At 41.3% G+C, this 12993-nt stretch overlaps 2 pseudogenes; both read right to left on the bottom strand.

The window, feature by feature from the left end:
- Positions 1 to 8013: 8013 nt before the first annotated feature.
- On the bottom strand, positions 8014 to 9641 carry LOC131381583 (syncytin-1-like; annotated as a pseudogene).
- A 2037-nt stretch (positions 9642 to 11678) lies between these two features.
- On the bottom strand, positions 11679 to 12768 carry LOC131382915 (uncharacterized; annotated as a pseudogene).
- Positions 12769 to 12993: the final 225 nt, after the last annotated feature.

Below are 12993 nucleotides of genomic sequence, written 5' to 3'. Positions count from 1 at the left end.
TGAAAATGGCCACACTGCCCAAGGTAATTTACAGATTCTATGCCATCCCCATCAAGCTACCAATGACCTTCTTCACAGAATTGGAAAAAAATACTTTAAAGTTCATATGGAACCAAAAAAGAGCCCGCATCGCCAAGTAAATCCTAAACCAAAAGAAAAAAGCTGGAGGCATCATGCTACCTGACTTCAAACTATACTACAAGGCTACAGTAACCAAAACAGCATGGTACTGGTACCACAACAGAGACATAGATCAATGGAACAGAACAGAGCCCTCAGAAATAATGCCACATATCTACAACTATCTGATCTTTTGATAAACCTGACAAAAACAAGAAATGGGGAAAGGATTCCCTCCTTAATAAATGGTGCTGGGAAAACTGGCTAGCCATATGTAGAAAGCTGAAACTGGATCCCTTCCTTACACCTTATACAAAAATTAATTCAAGATGGATTAAAGACTTAAATGTTAGACCTAAAACCATTAAAATCCTACAAGAAAACCTAGGCAATACCATTCAGGACATAGGCATGGGCAAGGACTTCATGTCTGAAACACCAAAAGCAATGACAACAAAAGCCAAAATCGACAAATGGGATCTAATTAAACTAAAGAGCTTCTGCACAGCAAAAGAAACTATCATCAGAGTGAACAGGCACCCTACAGAATGGGAGAAAATTTTTGAAACCTACTCATCTGACAAAGGGCTAATATCCAGAATCTACAATGAACTCAAACATAAATTCCTTTTCTAATAGGCCATAGGCCCAGACGCTCTTGGGTTCTATGAGATACTCAAGTATCTTGCCAAAAAATTGTTTTTCATTACGTTTTTGATTTTTAAAACTTCCTCGGCTGGGTGCAGTGGCTCATGTCTGTAATCCCAGAACTTTGAGAGGCCAAGGTGAGTGGATCACATGAGATCAGGAGTTCAAGACCAGCCTTGCCAATATGATGAAACCCTATCGCTACTAAAAATACAAAACTTCACTGGGCATGGTGGTGGGTGCCTGTAATCCCAGCTACTCAGGAGGCTGAGGCAGGAGAATCACTTGAACCCAGGAGGTGGAGGTTGCAGTGAGCCGAGTGAGCCAAAGTTGTGCCATTGCACTCCAGCCTGGGCAACAGAGGGAGACTCTGTCTCAAAACAAAAAGCAAAAAACAAAATACAACAACAACAACAACAAAAAACTATCTCAAATTGTTTTTCTTGTTTATTAAAAACAAATGTTATACTGTTTCCCATCTACCCCCCAGGGACTATTTACATCAATTCAGGGCCCAACAAAACTATTTCTGTACCAGCTGAGAAAAATACACTATTCAGTAAAAATTCTACCCAATATGTGCTGACATGTTATAATTACCTTGATCCATTAGCACAATCACAATGACTGCCAGTATACAGAAGATGACACTCAGTTGCCCTCAAAGTTGCCAGGATACGCAGCAGCTCAAGGAGGAAAGAATATTTAAGTAAGAGAAAAATTAGTGTGGCTGAATGTAGTGATGAAGATGGAAAATGCCAGATAGAGAGTCAGAATAATTTAAGGCTTTTTTTTTAGCAACTCAGGACTATATATTAATGCCATAATCAATGAGAATCCAGCATGTTATGTTTAGTAGCCCCCAAATCCTAGTGACTTAAGGAAAGAGAAGTTTATTTCTCATTCATAAAGGAAACTCCACTGTCATAGTTTCACCATCTGGAATGTGCAAACTAAAGTCCCCACTGCAGAGGAAAGGCTGTTGGTCAATACTGTGGTTTAAATGTTTGTTCTCTCCAAAACTCATGTTAAAATTTAGTTGTCACTGTAACAGAACTAAGAGGTGAGAACTTTGAGAGGTGATTAGGCCATGACAGCTTCACTTTTATGGGTGGATTTAATGCCTTAATAAGAGGGTTCTGGAGAGTGGGTTCTCTCTCTTGCCCTTCTGTCCTCTGCCATGGGATGACATAATAAGAAGGCCCTTGCAAAATGCTGGCTCCTTAATTTTGGACTTCCTAGGCTCCAGATATATAAGAAATAAATTTCTGTTCTTCTTAAATTACCCAGTGTGTGGCATTGTGTTGTAGCAGCACAACACAGACTATGACAGTGAGTCAGACTCCAGTTTTTCATTTTGTACATTAATATCTTATACTTTTCATTATAGAGATCTTTCACTACTTTGGTTAATTCCTGGGTATTTTGTTTTATTTGTAGCTATTGTAAATGGGATTACTCTCTTGATTTCTTTTTCAGATTATTTGCCATTGGCATATAGAAATGCTACTGATTTTTGTATGTTCATTTTGTATTCAGCATCTTTACTGAATTATTTATCAGTTTTAATAGTTTTTTGGTGGAGTCTTTAGGTTTTTTCCAAATATAAGATTATATCATGTGCAAGTGAGGATAATATTACTTCTTCCTTTTGTGTTTGGAAGCCTTTTATTTCCTTCTCTTATCTTACTCCTCTAGCTACAGCATCTGGTACTACGTTGAATAACAGTGGTAACAGTGGGTATCCTTGTCATGTTCCAAATCTTAGCACAAAGGCTTACAGTTTTTCCCCAATCAGTATAATACTGGCTGTGGGTCTGTCATGTATGGCTTTTATTATTTTGAGGCATATTCCTTTTATAGCCAGTTTTATGAGGACTTTTATCATAAAGAAATGTTAAATTTTACCAAATGCTTCTTTAGAATTAATTGAAATGATCATATAGTTTTTGCACTCCATCCTGTTGATATGAATTATCACATTGATTGACTTGTGTATATCAAACCATTCTTGCATCCCTCGGATAAATCCTACTTGGTCATAATGAGTGCTCTTTTCAATGCGTTGTTGAATTCAGTTTGCTAGTATTTTGTTAAGGAGTTTTGCATCAATATTTATCAGAGATATTGGCCTGTACTTTGTTTTTGATGTGTCTTTGTCTGGTTTAGGTATCAGGGTAATACTAGTCATGTAAAATTAGTTTGGAGTTATTCCCTCCTCCTTCCTTTTTCGGAATCATTTGAGTAGAATAGGTATATGTTCTTTAAATGTTTGGTAGAATCCAGCAATGAAGCTATTGGGACCTGGGCTTTTCTTTGCCAGGAGACTTTTCATTATAGCTTTGATCTCATTACTTGTTATTTCTCTGTTCAGGTTTTGGATTTCTTAATGGTTCAATCTTAGTAGGTTACATGTCTAGGAATTGATCCACTTCTTCTAGGTTTTCCAATTTACTGGCATATAGCTGCTCATAGTAGGCAGTAACGATCCTTTCCATTTCTGTGATAAAGTTTGTAATGTCTCCTTTTTCACTCTGATTTTATTAACTTGGGGATTCTCTCTTTTATTCTTAGTCTGTCTAAAGTTTTTTCAATTTTTTGTCTTTAAAAAAACACACTTTATATTTTGTTGATCTTTTGTATTTTTTATTTCAATTTCATTTATTTCTGCTCTTATCTTTATTATTTCTTTCCTTCTAGTAATTTTGAGTTCTGTTTGCTCCTGCTTTTCTAGTTAAGATGCATTATTAGATCATTTATTGGAAGTTTTCCTTTTTTTAATGTAGGTGCTTATAGCTATAAACTTCCCTCTTAGTATTGCTTTCACTGTTTCCCATGGGTTTGGTTATGTTGTGTTTCCATTACCATTTGTTCCAAAAACTTTTTCAGTTTTCTTCTTAATTTCTTCATTGACCCACTGGTCATTCAGGAGCATATTGTTTAATTTCCATATGTTTGTATAGCTTCAAAAATTCCTCTTCTTATTGATCTCTGGTTTTATCCCACTATTCTCAGATAAGATGCTACATATTGTTTCAATTTTTAAAAATGTTCTAAGACTTGTTTTGTGACATAACTTATGATCTATCTTTGAGAATGATCTATGTGCTGAGGAGAAGAATGTGTATTCTGCAGCCTTTGGATGAAATATTCTCCAAACCTCTATTTGGTCCATTTGGTCTATAGTGCAGATTATGTCTGATGTTTCTTTGTTGATTTTCTGTCTGGAAGATCTGTCCAATTCTGAAAGTGGAGGAGTGAAGTCTCCAGCTATTATTGCATTGGCTTCTATCTCTTTAGTTCTAATGTTATAGGCTTTATATATCTCAGTGCTTCAATATTGGGTGCATATATATTTTAAATTGTTATATCCTCTTGATGAATTGACCTCTTCATTATATATAATAACCTTGTTTGTCTCTTCTGATAGTTTTTGTCTTGAAATCTATTTTGTCAGATATAAGTATAGCTACTCCTGCTCTTTTTTGGTTTCCATTGGCATGGAATATCTTTTTCCATCCCTTTATTTTCAGTCTTTGTGTGTCTTTACAGGTGAAGTGTGTTTCTTGTAGGCAACAGTTCATTGGGTCTTGTTTTTTTAATCCATTCAGCCACTTTATGTCTTTTAATTTGAGAGTTTATTACATTTACATACAATGTTATTATTGATAAGTAAGGACTTACTCCTGCCATTTCGTTATTTGTTTTCTGGTTGTTTTGTGGTCTTCTCATCCTTCTTTCCTTCCTTTCTGTCTTTATTTTAGTGAAGGTGATTTTCTCTAGTAGTATGGTTGAATTTCTCACTTTTTATTTTTTGTGCATCTATTGTATGGTTTTTTTTTTATTTGAGGTTACCATGAGGCTTGAAAATAATATATTATAACCCACTATTTTAAGATAATAAAAATGTAATACTGTTTTCATAACAAGCAAAAAGACAACTAATAAAAACTCTACACTTTAACTTCATTCCCCTGCTTTTTAACTTTTTTTGTTTTTCTTTATATATTATTACACTATTTCTTGAAAAGTTGTAGTTATTATTTTTGACTGGTTCATCATTTAGTCTTTCTAGTTAGGACACGAGTAGTTTACAACATCACAGTTGCAGAGTTGTAGTATTCTGTGTTTTTCTGTGTACTTACTATTACCAGTAAGTTTTTTACCTTCAGGTGATTACTTATTGCCCACTAACATCCTTTTCTTTCTGATTGAAGTACTCCTTTTATCATTTCTTGTTGGCTAGATCTAGTATTGATGAAATCCCTCAGCTTCTGTTTGTCTGGGAAAGTCTTTATTTCTCCTTCATGTTTGAAGGATATTTTCATCAGACATACTATTGCAGGGTAAAAAGTTTTTCCTTCAACACTTTAAATATGCCACTCTCTTACATGCCACTTTCACCTGGCCTGTAAAATTTCCACTGAAAAGTCTGCTACCAGATATATTGAATCTCCATTGTATGTTACTTATTTCTTTTCTCTTGTTGCTTTTAGGATCCTTTCTTTAGCCATGATCTTTGGGAGTTTGATCAACAAATGCCTTGAAGTAGTCTTCTTTGGGTTAAATCTGCTTGGTGTTATATAACCTTCTTGTACTTAGATATCAATATTTTTCTCTAGGTTTGGGAAGTTCTTTGTTGTTATCCTTTTAAATGAACTTTCTATCCCTATCTCTTTATCTACCTTGTCTTTAAGGCCAATAAGTCATATATTTGCCCTTTTGAGGCCAATTTCTAGATCTTGTAGTTGTGCTTCATTATTTTTTTTTCTTTTGTCTCATCTGACTGTTTATTTTTCAAATAGCCTTTCTTCAAGTTCATAAATTATTTCTTCTGCTTAATCAATTCTGCTATTAAAAAATTTGATGCATTTTTCATCATGTGAATTGTGTTCTTCAACTCTAGAATTTCTTATTATTTTTAATTATTTTAATCTTTTTGTTAAATTTATATGATAGAATTCTGAATTTCTCCCCTGGGTTGTCTTGAATTTCTTTAAGTTTCCTCAAAACAGCATTTTGAATTCTCTGTCTGAAAGGTTATCTGTGTTTCTCCAGGATTAGTCCCTAGTGCCTTATTTAGTTCATTTGTTCAGCTCATATTTTCCTGGGAGGTCTTGATGCTTGTGGATGTTTGTTAGTGTCTGGGCCCTGAAGAGTTAGGTATGGGCCAGGCACGGTGGCTCATGCATGGAATTCCAGCACTTTGGGAGGCCAAGGTGGGCAGATCACCTGAGGTTAAGAGTTTCAGACCAGCCTGATCAATATGGTGAAACTCCGTCCCTACTAAAAATACAAAATTAGCTGGGCATGGTGGTGCATGCCTGTAATCCAAGCTACTTTGCAGGCTGAGGCAGGAGAATTACTTGAACCTGGGAGGCAGAGGTTGCAGTGAACTGAGGTCGCACCATTGTACTCCATCCTGGGCAACAACGGTGAAACTCCATCTCAAAAAAAAAAAAAGAGGTATGGACAGTGGTCTTCACTGCCTGGGCTTATTTGTATCCATCCTTCTTGGGAAAAATGTCTATGTATTTGAAGGGGCTTCAATATTATGATCTAAGCTGTATCTACATTAGTGGAGACCCCAATCCCCACAACAGTGTGGTTCTGGCAGACTCTAGGAGGTACTGACTTGATGATCTTAGAAAGACCCAGAAGAATTCTCTGGATTACTAGGCAAAGTCCCTTGTTCTCTTCCCTTTTTTCCAAACAAATGGACTGTCTCTCTGTTATGAGCCACCTGGAGCTGGGATTGCGGTGACACAAGCACTCCTGTGACCACCACCCCTAGGACTGTGCTGGATCAGATTTAAAGTCAACACAGCACTGGGTCTTGCCCAAAGCTTGCTGTAACCGTTACCTGGCCTATGTTTGCTCAAGGTCCTAGGGCTTTACAATCAGCAGGTGGTAAAGCCAGCCAGACTTGTGTCCTTCCCTTCAGGATGGTTCATTCCCTCAGGTTCTGGGTAGGTCCAGAGATGCCAGGTAGCAGCCAGAGACTGAAGTCAAAAACCTTATAAATCTACTTGGTGTTCTATTCACTGAAGCTAAGCTGGCACTCAAACCACTCTTCCCTCCCCTTTACACAGGCTCCTCTCCCCATGGCCACCACCAGTTAAGGCCCATGGGGAATACTGCTAAGCTACTGTCAATGTTCAAAGGCCCACGGACTCTTCAGTCAGCATATGATAAAGGTTGCCAGGCCTGGGACTCACCTTCATGGCAGTGGGCTCCCCTCTGGCCCAGGGAAGGTCTAGAAATGCCATCCAAGAACCAAAGCCTGGAATTGGGGATCCCAAGGGCCCACTTGGTGCTCTACCCCACTGTGGCTGAGTTGGTATGTAAGGTGCAAGACAAAGTCCCCTTAACTTTTCCCTTATCTTTTATCAAGCTTAAGGAGTTTCTCAGTGGCAAATGTAGCCAGTGTTACTGGGGGGGTCCTTGCTCCCAGAGCTCCCAAGATGGTGGCGGGCTGCTTCCAAGATGGTGGCAAGCCTCGTGTTCTCTGACCTGGGGTTCTTGGCCTCACGGATTCCAAGGAACGGAATCTTGGGCCATGCAGTAAGTGTTATAGCTCTATTAGAAGCCGTGGATCATGGAAGAGAACCGTGGAACCCAGTGACTAGTGTTCAGCTTGATTAGGATGAACCTGGGCACTTAGCCATGCAGGAACAATGGCAAGCCTTTAGCCCAGTTGGGAGTGACAATGGGCACCTCACTGGATCAGGAGCACAGCGGACACCCTGCTGGATCTGGAGGGATGGAAGTCAGCAGCGGGTCAGCGATGGTGGCAAACAGCAGTGGTGGACGGAGAGCAAAAGCTCAGCTAGAGCCGTAACAAATACAGACCAGAAGAGAGTGCAGTTGCAAGACTGAATAGAGTGAAAACAGAGCTCCCATACAAAGGGAGGGGACCCAAAGAGGGTAGCCCTTGCTGGCTGGAATGCCTGAGTTTATATCCTGATCACTGTCCCTCCCACTGTGCTCTCAGGCAATAGATGATTGGCTATTTCTTTACCTCCTGTCTTTGCTAATTAGCATTTTAGTGAGCTGTCTTTCCTACCTCATTGGTCAGGTGTGTGCTGTATGGCAAGCCCTATGTTTAAAGGTGGATGTGCTCACCTTCCCAGCTAGGCTTAGGGATTCTTAGTCAGCCTAGAAAATCTAGCTAGTCCTGTCTCTCAGTCCCCCCTCTCAACAGGAAAACCCAAGTGCTACTGGGGAGGTCAGCCAATGACTGCTCTAACTGTTTCCTGCTGAATTTGGGTGTAGTAGGAGTTGTGCATTGACATTTCCTCGGGAGGGGTGTCTTCGATGTCGTTAACATGGGAGCATGCACTAGCAGGCCAGTCCAGGGGTTCCACGGTAGATTTTAGTCATGGATTGTATCTGGGGCTCCATTTGAAGAGCCATTTGTGGCTTTCTAGCTTCAATTCTGGAAGAGACAAACTTAAAAAGGAGGTTAAAGATACAGGGTCCAAAGAGGAGTAACAGTATTATAGCTGCTAGAGGTCCTAAGAAGGGGAGAATCCACGGCATCCATTGGCTGAGGAGGCCCCAGGGTTTGGTGTTTTGAAGCTCCTCTGTTCTATGTTGTATTCGATCTCAAATTTCTTTAACTTTTTCAGTGACGATTCCAGATTGATTAACATAATAACAGCATTCTTCCACTAAAAATAAACAGGTTCCCCCTCTTTCGGCAGTTAGCAAGTCTAAAGCTCTTCGATTTTGAAGGACTACTGCTACTAGGGAGTTAAGTTGATCTTGCAAGGTGACCAGGGAGTTGGCAACCCATTCCATGTCACTATTTAATTCTTGAGATACTTTGTAGTAGAACTGAGTAGAGGTTGTGATACCGCCAATGCCAGTACTTAGTCCACCTAGCACTCCTGCTCCGATAACAAAAGGAAGAATGGGTACTCTTTTGTTGTGGAGCTTAGGTACAACCTGACTGTATAAATCATGTTCAGTGTAGATGGTCATACGGAGCACAAAGAATGAGAGGAAGCACATAGATTCTGAAGAGCCATTCAAACAACGATAGGCTGAGGTACCACAGACAAAAAAATTTCTGAGGGTAGACAGACTATTTGTGTGGGAGGAGTTACCCACCTGATGCATTGGGAGTTGGTTGTGTCTATAGTATTGCTAAATTTTACACAGGTGAGGTTTGAGGTATGAGTTATTTCCAGATTCGAAGCAAGAGGTCCTACTAAAATGGAAGTGGTGTTTATTTCTGTGCTGAAGTTTTTCCATTGTTCGGCTACAGGGATTGAAATGTATGGCCTAAAGTGCAGGGGGAGGCACATCCAACAGTTAGCAGGGTTTTGGGCCAAGACCTCATGGAGCCCAGTGAGGGTGGTATTAAGTAGGCTCACCAGGCAAGTATGGGTATGAAAGGTTTCATGCAGTTTTGAGAGATCTAGTCCTTTGTAGGGGCTAGGGGTGCTATGTACCTGGGTCAGTTGAGGGATTACTTCCTTTACGTGTTTTCCTGTTGCCTGATCTTGAATTCCACCCCCATCAGTCATACTGATGTGGGTGAAGTAAGTCCAACAGACAGTGGCTGCAAGTCCTCCAGGACAACTAGGATTAATCACTTTCCCTGTCCAATAATGAGTATTTGCATGCATGCAAAGAGTGGCAGAGTTATAGCAGTTGCAGGGCATATGAGTGTGGGCAGTGAAGGTGGGGTTTCCCTTATATAAACTCCTATATGATGGGGCATCAATATCTCCGGGAAGCCGCATTCTCCATAGAAACTCTTGGTAAGGGGAACTACTGGCTGTACAGTGGCATGAAGGGTGTGCAGTGAGAGTGAAAGGGGGTAAGAGGACAGTAAAGAGAAAAGTATGATAAGGGAGGGCCATGGGGATTTAGATTTTAGTACTTTCCTCACGGTTGTCTGACAGCCACAAGTCTCCTTTAGCAGTGAGTATGCTGTTCACATCATGAGATGTCCACACAGTAAGATCCCTTCCCTGTATTATTATAACTGCTTTAGATACTAAGACTGCTACTGCTGCCACTACCCATAAACAATAAGGCCAACCCTTTGCCACTACATCAATTTCCTTACTCAGATATGCCAGGGGTTGCAAGCTTATCCCTCAGACCCGTGTAAGGACTCTTAGAGCCATTCTTGTTTTTTCTGTGACATATAAAGAAAAGTCTTGCCCCATTGGCAAGCTTAAGAGTGGGGCTTGGGTTAGGGACTTCTTTAGGGCCTGGAAAGCCTCTTCTGCTTCAGGTGTCCACCTTACTAAATGGGTATTGGCTTCCTGAGTTTCCTTAATTAATGTATATAATGGTCTGGGTATTTTGCCGTACCTGGAAATCCATATTCAGCAGAAACCTGTTATGCCAAGGAACCCTCTTAGTTGCTTTAGGGTTTTGGGATGAGGATAAGCCAGTATAGGCTGGATACATTCCTCACTGAGGGCCCTGGTGCCTTTGGATAATTTTAGCCCTAGGTATTTAACCTGCTGTAAGCAGAGCTGAGCCTTTGGTTTGGCAACCTTGTAGCCACAGGTAGTGAGGAAATTCAAGAGCGCTTGGATGGCTTGATGGCACAGGGTTTCTGAATGGGCAGCTAAAAGTAAATCACCCATGTACCGAAGGACAAGAGGGTCCAGGTATAAGAACTGGCTCAAGTCTTGGGTTAATGCCTGGCCAAATAGATGGGGGCTATCCCTGAACCATTGGGGTAAAACAGTCTAGGTGAGTTGAGATGTTAGGCTTGAAGATCTTCAAAGGCAAACAAGAATTGAGAGTCAGGATGTACAGGGATGCAGAAAAAGGCATCCTGAAGGTCCAGGACTGTGAACCACTCTGCTTCCTCTGGTATTTGGGAAAGCAGAGTATAAGGGTTAGGTACAGCTGGGTATAGAGGGACAATGGCCTCATTGATAATCCTGAGATCCTGCACTAACCTCCACTGTCTGTTGGGTTTCTGGACTCCTAAAATTGGAGCATTGCAGGGGCTATTCCATGGTTTTACTAGGCCTTGGGCTTTTAGGTCCTTAACAATCTTTTGGAGCCCTTGTTGGGCCTCGGGTCTAAGGGGTACTGCCTTTGGTAGGGAAAGGAGGCGGAATCCTTTAGTTTAACTTGAACAAGACAGGCATTCTTTACTCGTCCATATTGTCCAGACTTCAGGATTAATTCCTTCCTCAAGCAGGGGACAACAAATGGGTGTTCCTTCTCCTATGTTCAGGTGTATAATGGCCCCTGCTTTTGCTAGAATGTCTCTCTCTAACAAGGGAGTGGGGCTTTCAGGCATCATTAGAAAAGCATGTGGAAAGAGTAAAGTTCTCCAGTCAAAAGTTAGTGGCTGGGAGAAGTATCTAGTGACTGGCTGTCCTAGGACCACTCGGATAGTGACAGATCTGGAGGACAGTTGTCCGGGACAGGAGAGTAAGACTGAGAAGGCCATGCCAGTGCCCAGGAGACAGTTAACCTCCTGGCCCTCAATGGTCAAGCATACCCAGGGCTCTGTGAGGGTGATGGCATGGGCTGGTGCTTGCCCTGGGCACCCTCAGTCCTGCTGCTGGATCATCTGGTTAGTGGCTTCTGACTCAGAGGACCTTCATCCCCTGGGGCAGTGGGCCTTCCAGTGATTCCCTTGACATAAGGGGGATGGACGAGGGGGGCAGCTTATTTCTACTTGGACAATCTTTTTTAAAGTGTCCTTGTAGACCACACTGGAAGCAAGCCCTATTAGGCATTTTATTTGCCCAGCTTTTCCCTTTTCCAGCACCTCCAAAGTCCACTTGCCTGAGGGCCATGACTAAAGCAGTGGCCTTTCCTTTACCTTGTTTGTCCCATTCTGCCTGTTCCTCCTGATCTCTATTATAAAAAACCGAGGTTGCCAAGTTCAATAGGGTTTCTAAGTTTTGCTCCGGGCCTTATGCAGACTTTTGAGGCTTTTTTCTAATGTCTGCAGCTGACTGAGTGATAAACTTATCCTTTAATATTAGTTGGCCTTCGATAGAGTCAGGTGACAGACAGGTATGCTTCCTCAATGCCTCCCTTAGTCTCTCCAGAAAGGCAGTAGGATTTTCTCCCTTTCCCTGTGTTAGAGTGGACATCACTGAATAATTCGTAGGCTTCTTCCTAGTTTTCCTTAGTTCTTCTAGCATGCAAGTTAGTAAATGTCTGCAGCACCAATCTCCACGTTCTGATTCTGCATCCCAATGTGGGTCTACACTGGGAACTGCCTGCTGGCCTGTGGGGAATCATTCTCTTTCATCTGTTGTCATCCTATCATTGACCTGACTGAGATACCAGAGATTGCCAAACTCTCAAGCTGTAGTTATGGTGGCACTTCTCTCATTTGGGGTTACTGTCTGATTTAGCAGTAACATTATATCTCTCCATGTCAGATCAAAGGATTGTCCTAACTCTTGCAAAACATCAATATAGTCGTCAGGGTTATCTGAGAATTTACTTAGGTCTATTTTAATTTGCTTTAAGTCTGAGAGAGAAAAAGGTACATGCACTCTGGATGGGCCAAATTCTCCTCCTCCCACTGGAGGAGGGGGCATAATCAGGGACTATTGGCACTCTTGCTTTCATTGTTTACCCCTTTGTCTATCTCCTTTAGGACCATTTGGGTAGAAGGGGGGTCCTTATTAGTTGGGGAAGGAGTCAGGGGGACACTGGGGTAGGGAGGTAGACTCTGAGGGCTTCCTGTAGGGCATCAATCACACTTTTTACATAATTGCGAGTTGTCTCTTAATGAAAAGAAAGTTTGTACATATGGCACTTCACTCCATTTGCCTTCTTTTCTACAAAAGATTTCTAGCTGTAAGATGGTGTTATAATTTATACTTCCCTCAGGAGGCCAGGTTTCTCCCCCTTGAAGAGGATATCGTGGCCAGCAGTACTGCAGAAGAATATAAGTCATTTCTTTCTTAGCATCTGAGGGTCAAATTGGTCCCAATTCTCCAGAATACATCTTAGGGGCATTTTTGCATTGGGGGGAACATTTCCCATCTGAAAAAAGAACATAGGGATGCCAGCATAGGGATGCTAGTCATTTTCCCATGAGCATTAGTCCTAGAGTGTCCTCTAAGGGCCTAATGCTTATTCTTTTCCAGGGTGCGTAACCACCCATGGACCTCTGCTTATCAGATTAGTTATGGTCAGCGATGTAGCAGCCCTGCACCCCTTTTCCCACCTTTCTTGACCACAAAGAAAGGGGCCCGGGCTGCTGGATTC

This window comes from Hylobates moloch, unplaced genomic scaffold (genome assembly GCF_009828535.3).
Source record: "Hylobates moloch isolate HMO894 unplaced genomic scaffold, HMol_V3 SCAFFOLD_2, whole genome shotgun sequence".
NCBI lineage: Eukaryota > Metazoa > Chordata > Mammalia > Primates > Hylobatidae > Hylobates > Hylobates moloch.
This window is presented reverse-complemented; position numbering and strand designations above follow the sequence as displayed.